We start from the raw sequence: 9,367 nt of genomic DNA on the forward strand, positions 1-9,367 counted from the left end.
AGCGGAAATAAAAAAAAAAGACTCCGATGAGACAGTTTTGGCCAACGAACAAACACGAAGCGAGGGCAGTTGAGGATTAATGAGCCCGCATAAGGCTCGGCCATTTCGAAACCGCTGTGCTAAGCGACCCGTGCAGCAATCAGAGCCAAACCAAGGCGCGAGTGATACGGTCGCAAACCCGCACAGACGCCCCGCTACGCTCCCAAACGGAGGCACCCCGCGGAAACTCGACGAACCTTTGAGTAACGGCCCCGGACGATGGCCCAGACGTCCGCTTTTCATCAGTTCGTTGCAACACACTTTCCGTTCTGCGGTGGCGACGCTGTATGTTCCTAAACTGACCATAAACTACCCTCGCTCTTGTTCTTGCAGGCAGCTTTCGTCGCCAAGAGAGGCTGGAACTGGGAAAAGAAACATTTTCACGGCGGACAGAGTATCCGGAAGCTACAGCGTCGATAACGAGCCGCTCGTCTGCAGCCAGTGGCGTCAGGGTGAAATATGGCGTCCGCTGTTTTCTCCAGGGTCGGCCAGTTAGCTTGCTTGCTCACGAAGGCTCTACTGTAAACAAAATTGTAGCGACCGTATGCCGCTAAGCTTGACCGCTTCTTTATCGTCAAGCTGTACGACGGTTCTTTTGGCTACCATCATTGGTGAAATCTCGAAGTTCTTTGATTTTCCACGGTGCAGTGCTGCGGTGGTTGTAGAGACCCACAGTGAGATGCAGACATCTCAATCTCTTAAGTGCGATTTTCACGGTGACGATCGACATTATCTGCGGGTTTGACTGGCGGCGCCATTTTCGTATGTACTTCTAGGATGGAAGTGTGTTCTGTGGGAGATTCACGCCCTTAATTGTAACCGTTGTTTATTGCTACCATTTTTTCAGCGCTTCATTGTAGTTAAAAACACTGGTAATATGGTGGATCCGGCTGTTTCACTTCTTATCGAAGTTTTTTCTCAATCTGGCTATCTATTTCCCATACTATTTTATTTGTGCCCTGAAAGCGTACCTTGTTCAGCGTAGTCCAGCTACGGACAACCAGACAACTTTTCAGACAGACGGACAACTTTTCAGACAGACAATCTTATCTGGCATTGCCCGCACAAACATAATAAAATTCACTGCGCAGGTTTCGGATCAACCATGTGGAAAAGGTGTATAATCATAACAATGTGAATTTAAAATATAATACAAGTCAATCCTAAAATGTATCTGTTGCGTCGTCCAAATGGGTGCTTTCGGCCCATCTTGTAATGATCTTCATCTCAAAAAGCTTCTCGTCTCAAACTTGTTGCTTACGCGACGCACACTGGCTGTCTACGTCGGCTTTTGGCTGGAGTAACCTCCGAGCTCAAATCGTAAACTAAAAAACCATTTTAAAATATTATCTTGAAATTGTGCTGAAATTGTACACATAAAGTCTTCAACTACAGTTAAAGGGACCCTGTAACGCTTTCTTCAACTTTTTTTTGAAATCTTAAATGCCAAAAATTACTCCTTTATGCAAATCAGATAACTGAAAAACTCGCTGAAAAGATTTTGCTCTCTTTTCCGGCCTTGATGTTCTTCGACCGCTCGAAGTACGTAATTAAGCCCATGTAGCGGCTGTTGGCCGGGCTTCCTTCAGTTGCAGCAATGAACGCTTTCGATAGCAACTTTAAAAATAAAGCCACAAAAAAAAAAAAAAAGCAGAAACGGAAGCCGTATCTGGTGCGACGAGCCAATCACGCAGTGCCGCTCCATGCTGGCGGTAACTATAGCTTTAGCAGTGCTTCCAGACGCGAAGGAAAAGGTGAAAGCGTTTATCAAAAGTGTTGCAGGGTCCCTTTAAGTTTAAATTTTAAAGCAATTAACTCGTGGTTAAGAGGATGCGAAAGTGGATGACCGCGAAGCTATTTAGCACACGGCATAAAGGATGGAGGTAACAAAATTTAGCTGGAAGGCACAACGACTTCCAATTTTCCTTGAGAATTGACGGCGGTAACCTCTAGGAAATATACACGCACACACCTTTATTTTGACTCTGCCGATCTCTAAAATGTTGCCTACAAATGATAACCATTCCAGTCCAAATGCTATATACAAGCGATGAGACGTGTAAGCTTGAGGTCCAAACCACGTTTTTAACACCGTGCGATTTCGGTGGTGATCGCGTTCTAAAAGCACACACACCGGCAAATTCGTTTTCCACCGCCGTACGATTGGTCGGCTTATCAGGCGCACACTACGTCACGCAGTACGTCTCGCATTCACAGAAACACATAGCTCTGACGCGAGCGGCACTATACGTTTGCTCTGAGGATATGCGTTTGCTTTTGTTGCTGGCCCTTTCACTCTCACTTTTTATGAGAGTGTTTCCGCTCCGACACAAGTGGTGGTATGAGCTTTCTTTGGCGGTAAGCTTGGGGCTTGTAAGCCGGCTTTCCCACATTGCCTTTACCGGTGCGCTCGCGGACGCCATAAAACCCAGCACCCTGTAGCCATAAACGCTCCGCTTTAAAAAGATTCCTCTGTCATAGTAATCAGTAAAACACGAAAGTGAAATCTGCGGCTGAGCATGATTTGCGGGTCGGCGGCTGTCTTGTGCGTGTGCTTGGCGAGCGACGTCCTGCTGGCGGGTCGCTTCGGCAAAGGTGTACTGGCGTCATTTTTGTGACGGTTATGACGTCAGTGAAATCTGGGGTACCGCGGCATAAACACTTTCGAGTTAAAATATAAAATCCGAAAAGGAACAACCCTAAGTATAACGTACTCTTTAGTACGAAAGGTTGCTTCCCCGCTAGAACTCCTTTTGTGCAGGGGTGCACCCTTTACAGGCCGCTTTCTTTTTATTACTGGCGTCATTTCCCGGACAAATATGACGTCATCAAATTTCTTGGTGTATCTAAAGAAACGTGCCACTACGTTCAATTAAAGATGCAAATGAATAGAAAATGCGATTAAGGGTCGTCCCTTTGCTTGTGTAACGGCGCGTGCGAGACGGAGAACTGGCTACCGCTACTGCGGATAAACATTGCGCTGTCAGTAGTAGCTAGCGCAAGCGTTAATGGAGGAGCAACAGCCGCTAGAACAAAAGCAAGCATACATAACATCAACGCAACGCAATAAAAAAGAAAGAAGCAGCCGGTACAACCCTGGTGTAGTCTGCACGTGCGATAACTTCAGGCGTTCCCAACGAAAAAGCTGTCTAAGGGATTCCGGAGGAAGAGAAACTCGTCAACATTTCTTCCCATGGTCGGCACCGCGGCTTAAGCAAGTGAAAGCAAAGTGAATTATAGCCTACAAATCAGCGAGAAAACAAACGCGCAAAATATGCCGGACCAGGTGGCCTCGGCAAAAGACGCAAACAAGGCGAAAAATCAGCCTAACGTAAGAAAAAGCAAAGCACCACCGTTCAACTATTCCTTCCAGCCCCGCTAAACCATTTATCAGGCCCGTTTGGTGCCGCGCTACAGACGAACAGCGCAAGTTATGAAATGTAACAACAAAAGATGAAAGAAAAATGTAGCGTCGGCGGTGGCGGCAGACGTCTCATCCGTCACTGCCTTGTCACGGCGTCATCCAAGCTTCGCATCTGGCCCCGAGACAAAGGCCCAGAATCCGAGAAGCGGCACCCCCGCCCGCATTACGCCGCTCGCTGTGCTTTTGCGGTCGCTACTCGACTGAAGGCTAAATGCTTGGAAAGAGCGCAGAAAGTCGGGAAAGCGGAGACGAAATTAGAAGTCCCCTGCGTCGAGAATTCGGCGCATATCGCCAGCAGAAACTTCAAAAGGGGGCTTGCGTGTTTCGTAGCAATTTCTTGCTGTTTTTTACTTTTGCAAAACGTGACGCGAAAAGCTGGGCTGTAGTTGGTATGCACAAAATAAGAGGCCTAATTACTGCACATTATTTGGAGGTATCTGTATCTGTCTTAATATGACTATGCACTGCCGAACACACTGCGCTACTTATGACGTGATGAATGCAATAAGGAGCGAGGTCAGAAATTCCCACTTTATGATGATGGACTGTGGCGTGCCATTTCCTTCTCACGATTCTAGCCAAGGGAGTGGTGTGACACTGATGCCGCGCCTCCTTCGTTTTTCATGAGAGTAAGAATAACCTCCATCCCTCTCTCCCTCTCTCTATCTCTCTCTGGCTCGCTCTAATATTTCATGCGTAAGTTCAAACTGCTTTTGTGACAAGCAAAGTTGTTTCTGGAAACTAACACGAACATGTTACTAAAATTTTGTAAAATAACAATACAGGAGCAAAATAGAGGAAATAATTTACATGCTTTTTAAGATAATAAAGCCGCATCACTGCGAGATACAACGAGAAATGACGCCCTGCACAGCAAAATAGGAGGGTGCGAAACGACTTCCAAGGTTACAAGTCCCGATAGCGAAAGCAGTTGCGCTGTGCTACTTTTTGTCGCTTGCTGTCATTTTTGCGTCCTTTATTTCTGTACTTTCAGCTGAACTCACTTTATAGAGTATGCACTGATTCGTTATTCGTTTGTCCGCCCGAGACGGCATCATCCTTTCCGTACCTACACAGTTACCTGCACAAAAAATGGCACAAGGTTGGCTTTTTGCTGCGCGTCCTGGTCTAGTGGCAGAGCTTGACCCCCAACTTGAAGGGAGGTATTTAAAAGTCGAATCGTATTTGCAAAAGGGATTTGACATAGCACTTTGGAAATCTTGAGAGGCAAGTTTGAACAAGAAATATGGGGTCGTGTTCGCACAAATGCCTTCTATCAATAACTAAAGAAGATTCAGACGGAAGCACAGGATTGACAATACAACGGGCGGATGAAGTTACGCTCGTTGAATTGTAAGATAATAAAGCCGCCTTCACCCTAATAAAGATAATAAAGCTGCCTTCACCTTCACACAATAAACCACTTTTATGCAAATTTAATTTCCTTGAAATACTTCGGCCGTTGTCAAACCCTTCGGCCGTCGTCCAACACATATCAGCCCAGAAATATTTTTATCATAAACTACGATGCATTACTCGCAGAAAATATTGCCGTTCGTAAATACGCCCATTCGCAACGTGACGGCGTCTCTACTGCGATCATCAACTTCATCATTCCTTCCTCCTCAGTGGATAACGACCCGCTCCCGAGTATTAAAGAACGACCCGCTTATCACATTAGCACAAATGTGTCATGCAGCCGAATGAGGGATGGAATACAGATTGATGTCCTCGTTTTCACAGGATGGCACGTCGGCAGTCCTTCAGAAATCGAAGCCGCCAAAACAAAATTTAAAAGCCAGGCAGGCTCATCTGAAGGATGCAGTGCTTATGGAGATGGGGAATATCAATAACCAGTGATACTTTTGTGACGGTAGCCACAATTTTTTTCCGCAGATATTCCAGCACTGAAAGTAAGCCCTGTAAAGTGGCCAAGCTTCAGACCACACGATACGATCAAGTAGACAAAAGTGAAGCAGTCCCACAGGCGTCCTTAGTAATGTGTCCACGGGTATGCAAACTGGTTTGTCATGTGTCCCCCTCCGCTACCTCCTGCTTCTTGAAGCCAAGCGCTCTTACGCGGCCATCGAAAGCGTTAGGTAAACGCCTGCAGCAGCAAACGCAACAGGCGATTGCCGGTATCTCCATCTTCGAATTCCGTTCCACGTCGTCGCTCGTGTGGCACGTGCGAAGCGCTGGGAGCCGGCAGCGAGTCAAGCTCCGACTGACGCAGGAACGTCAGGAGTCAAAAAAAGAAAAAAGAGCAAGGAGGCCGGCTCCGAAACCAAACATGACAAACTTTTTTCTTTCGCAGTTAAATGAGGCCTGCCCGACCTCCTCGCCTCGCGTTGTGCGGTCCGCACGGCTCATCATCGCTCCCTGAGACCGCGCACTCGAGTGAGCCGTGTACAGCGCACGCGTCTGCGAAGCTGTTATCGGCAGAAACGATCGCGCGGCCAGAAGGCACGTCCTATGCAGACCCGATCTCACATCCAGAAACAGAAACAAGAACAAGATTCGGAGGCATGGGAAAAATAAAACGGGATGAAATAAAGCCTCATCTGTATTTTAAAAGAGGCCAACCGTAGCAAACCAAGCCTGCTACCGAGAACCACGCGCTGCAAGAAAAAAAATAAAAATAACGAGAAATAAAGATTCTGAGGTTACGGGGGGTCGTTGTCACGACTAGGGTGCAAGTCGGTGCTGCTGGAACTTACTTCGAGAGTGATTTACGTCTGAATTCTGCGGTCTTGTCGTCGTATAACAGTTGTAGAACATGTGTACGTGCTCTCCCCCATAAAAAAGAACAAACACAGAGAGAGAGAGAGAGAGAGAGAGAGAGAGAGAGAGAGAGAGAGAGAGAGAGAGAGAGAGAGAGAGAGAGAGAGAGAACACTGTCATCTAGATGCACCACGGATGACCCTAGAATTTAGTTTATATCCCAAATGTACAGCCGAGTTTCCAATGCGGGTTAGTAGCCAAAACCAGAGTCACAATGACCTGGACTGTTTGATCTTGCGCGTCTACCAAAAGACTCCAGGATAGTGTGATCGAATTCCGCAAATGTCAGTATCAAATTGTTCGCATAGAACCACAGATACTTTGGCACTCGTATTCCATGTAGCATCAGCATTGCAAGATTGAGGCAACAATCATAACAACATGAACGAAGGGAAATACTTATCTTTTCTTCACTCGGATGAAGTGAATTTCGAAACATGACAGGAGTACTCGTAATCACTGATTACGCCGAGCTATCTGCGTAGCGCAATAGGATATGTATAATTTATCCATACTATTCAAGTCACAAATTGTATTTCCCCTTTCGGACACCAAACTCAAACCTCGTCGCAAGGATAACAATAAAGGAAATAAACAGACCAAAAGAAATTTGCAGAGAAAAGACCCCCCAGTAACCGGAAATTGTAAGCAGATACTTCGGCCAGTCGATTCTGTCGGCAGTTCAGAGGAAGCAAATGCAAGCAGCAGCGAACGTAGAAAGAAAGGCTTCTCTGGCGGGGCGGTGTGAGATTACTTGCACACGCGCAAGAACTGGGCGCCTGTTTACTCGTTTCGGGCCCCGCACGCCCCTTCCAAGAGGCCGAAGCTTCTGTCGGGAGTGGAAGGAGCGAATACGTATGGAATTTCCGAGACGTAAACTTGAGGACCGTGCAGCTAGGATGACAACCACGAGAGAGATAATCAAAGAAGGACAAAACGAAGCGTCTTTCAGGCAGGCTTCAGTTTCTTCTAGGAAGGACGGAAGAGTTCGGGAGCACTGGAGTGAGTGCATGGGAGATGAGAAGTTCGAAGCAGATGAAATATTTGGTAGGGTTTGGCGACTGGTATTTTGAAATAAAGTTTAAATCAATGCAATCGAAAAGACTCGAAGAGAGACGGTTTTTCTCTGTTCCCCGATCGGCAATACCAGGGAGTTTCATCCCGACTGGAAGGCTCCTACAGTCTTCTGTGCCACAGTTAGGTTGCACATGCGGTATATATTATATTCACAGACTTTCAAAATATGATGCGCAACAAAAAAAGGGAACGAGATCAGAGAGAATGCAGGAATGAACTCCATGCGCAGCTGGACTAAAAACGAAACTACAGGTGAAACGCCAGACGAAAAATTTTTAGCGTTCGGAGCCCAGTTTGCTGCCTGTAAGCCAGACCTTACAGTGCGCAGGGTGGTCGTATCTTAATCGTATTTTATCTTAATTTCATCTTCCTTTCCCGCTTAGTGCAAACTCTTGGGACTTTTTTTCTGTACATGTTTTATCAGATCTTCCCTTGACACACCAACAACAAAAAAAACATCCGCTTACTGTAAATACCGTTCAAAGCCATTACTAGGCTATGCTTCCATTTTTAATGTGAAAGCCTTAAGTGTTAAGTGCCCCATTCTGCGAAAAACCCTCGCCATTGTTGCATAGTAAAAAAAATGGCCGCCGCTCCCCCGAAATAGGTGTCTGTGTAATTGTGTACCTCAGAAAAAGAGAATGCCTTTCCTCCCGCACCAATACATCCTGTAGTGCTTTCATCATTGCATAACAGCACTGCCAGAAACACAAAAAAAGGTTTGCTTATTTTTGCAGCGAAATCTGCGTTCGCAGGAACACGCCCTTTACGCACCGACTGTCGTGCTGGCCAAAAAGTTAGTTAGTGCCTGTAAAGGGTGTTTCACTGCAAAAAAAATCCCACCGAGGGAAAGCGCATTTCGCGAAGGTGTACATGACAGTCATAATCTCATTCGTCTACTTCCCATCCTTTGAGAGGAATCATGCAAAAAAAAAAAAAAAAGCTGTAGGAACAGCTTGACTAGCTTGTGAACATAAAAACGAGTGTCGTATTGAAAGCACCGACCGTGAGGTGTGATGGTCGGCAAGAGAGTGTGTGCGGGGAGGCGTCGAATGGCTACTCCCAACCTTGGTGAAGTTCCCATCGGCTGTTTCACGGGCATTGTTGGTCCTTATTTTTTACGTATTATTCACACTTAATGTGCACCTATAAAAACGTTTTTATTGTCTTTTATTGCATGCGCAAAATTTATGATGATGATGAATAAACTTTGTAGCTTTGATTCGAGGTGCTGGTGTTAGGCATCCACCCCGTGGGGGACGTCTTATTAAATAAAAACATTATTCGAGTTGCGCTTTCGGGTTAAAAAGGGACATTACTACAATGAACCGGGGCAAAAGTGCAGATCCCGAAATTATGACAAGGCTCAGATGTAAATCATGTTCGGCGGACACAATACGCAAACCTAGATGATACTTTGTGCTTCGTTAAAAATATTAATACGCTTAGATATATGATCTTTCCTCTGAGCTTCCAGAAGAGTTGTTAGCACATAGAAAAAAAAACATTTTAAAAAATTCACAAAGGGAAAGGCTTAGTTACAATTCTCTCATACATGAGTGGTGCAGACATTGCTTAATCGCAAAAGAATATTTTGCGGTAATTCTAAACTAACAAAAATTTACTCCAGTACAAAAATTTACGTTGGTTTCGCGTCGCTGCGATCTAATTTGGACCAAATCTCTCCAGCGGCGCAGTATGGACTCAGGTTAAAAATGGCCACTTCCCTTTCCTAGGCATTGTTTTTGATAATGGTCTTAACTCTCTCAAACGAGGTATGTTACTTTTTTGGCAATTAAAATGTTTTCGAAACGACCTGAAACGAGCTCACAAAAAATTGCTGAAATGAGCAGACAGGGAAGTAAAACGCACGCACTGGTGACTGAAGACGCCTTTGTAGTTCTTTGCAGCTTACTGGACCAGAACAAAGACGCTGAATAAAAACGTAAATATATATCTAATGAATGATGCAGCCCGTTTATCAGCATGCGCCAGCCGAGAGCACACATTCACGCGCATCGCCTGGCGTGCAGGATGATGTATCGG

At 45.7% G+C, this 9,367-nt stretch overlaps 1 protein-coding gene across 1 annotated transcript in view; it reads right to left on the reverse strand.

Moving 5' to 3' along the window:
• LOC144174191 (FRAS1-related extracellular matrix protein 2-like) overlaps positions 1-9,367 on the reverse strand; it is a gene marked incomplete in the record, with an annotated part of 181,682 nt that overhangs the window by 166,296 nt on the left and 6,019 nt on the right.

The sequence above is a fragment of the Haemaphysalis longicornis genome, unplaced genomic scaffold, assembly GCF_048455015.1.
Source record: "Haemaphysalis longicornis isolate Haplotype H1 unplaced genomic scaffold, Haemaphysalis longicornis Haplotype H1 scaffold_3, whole genome shotgun sequence".
NCBI lineage: Eukaryota > Metazoa > Arthropoda > Arachnida > Ixodida > Ixodidae > Haemaphysalis > Haemaphysalis longicornis.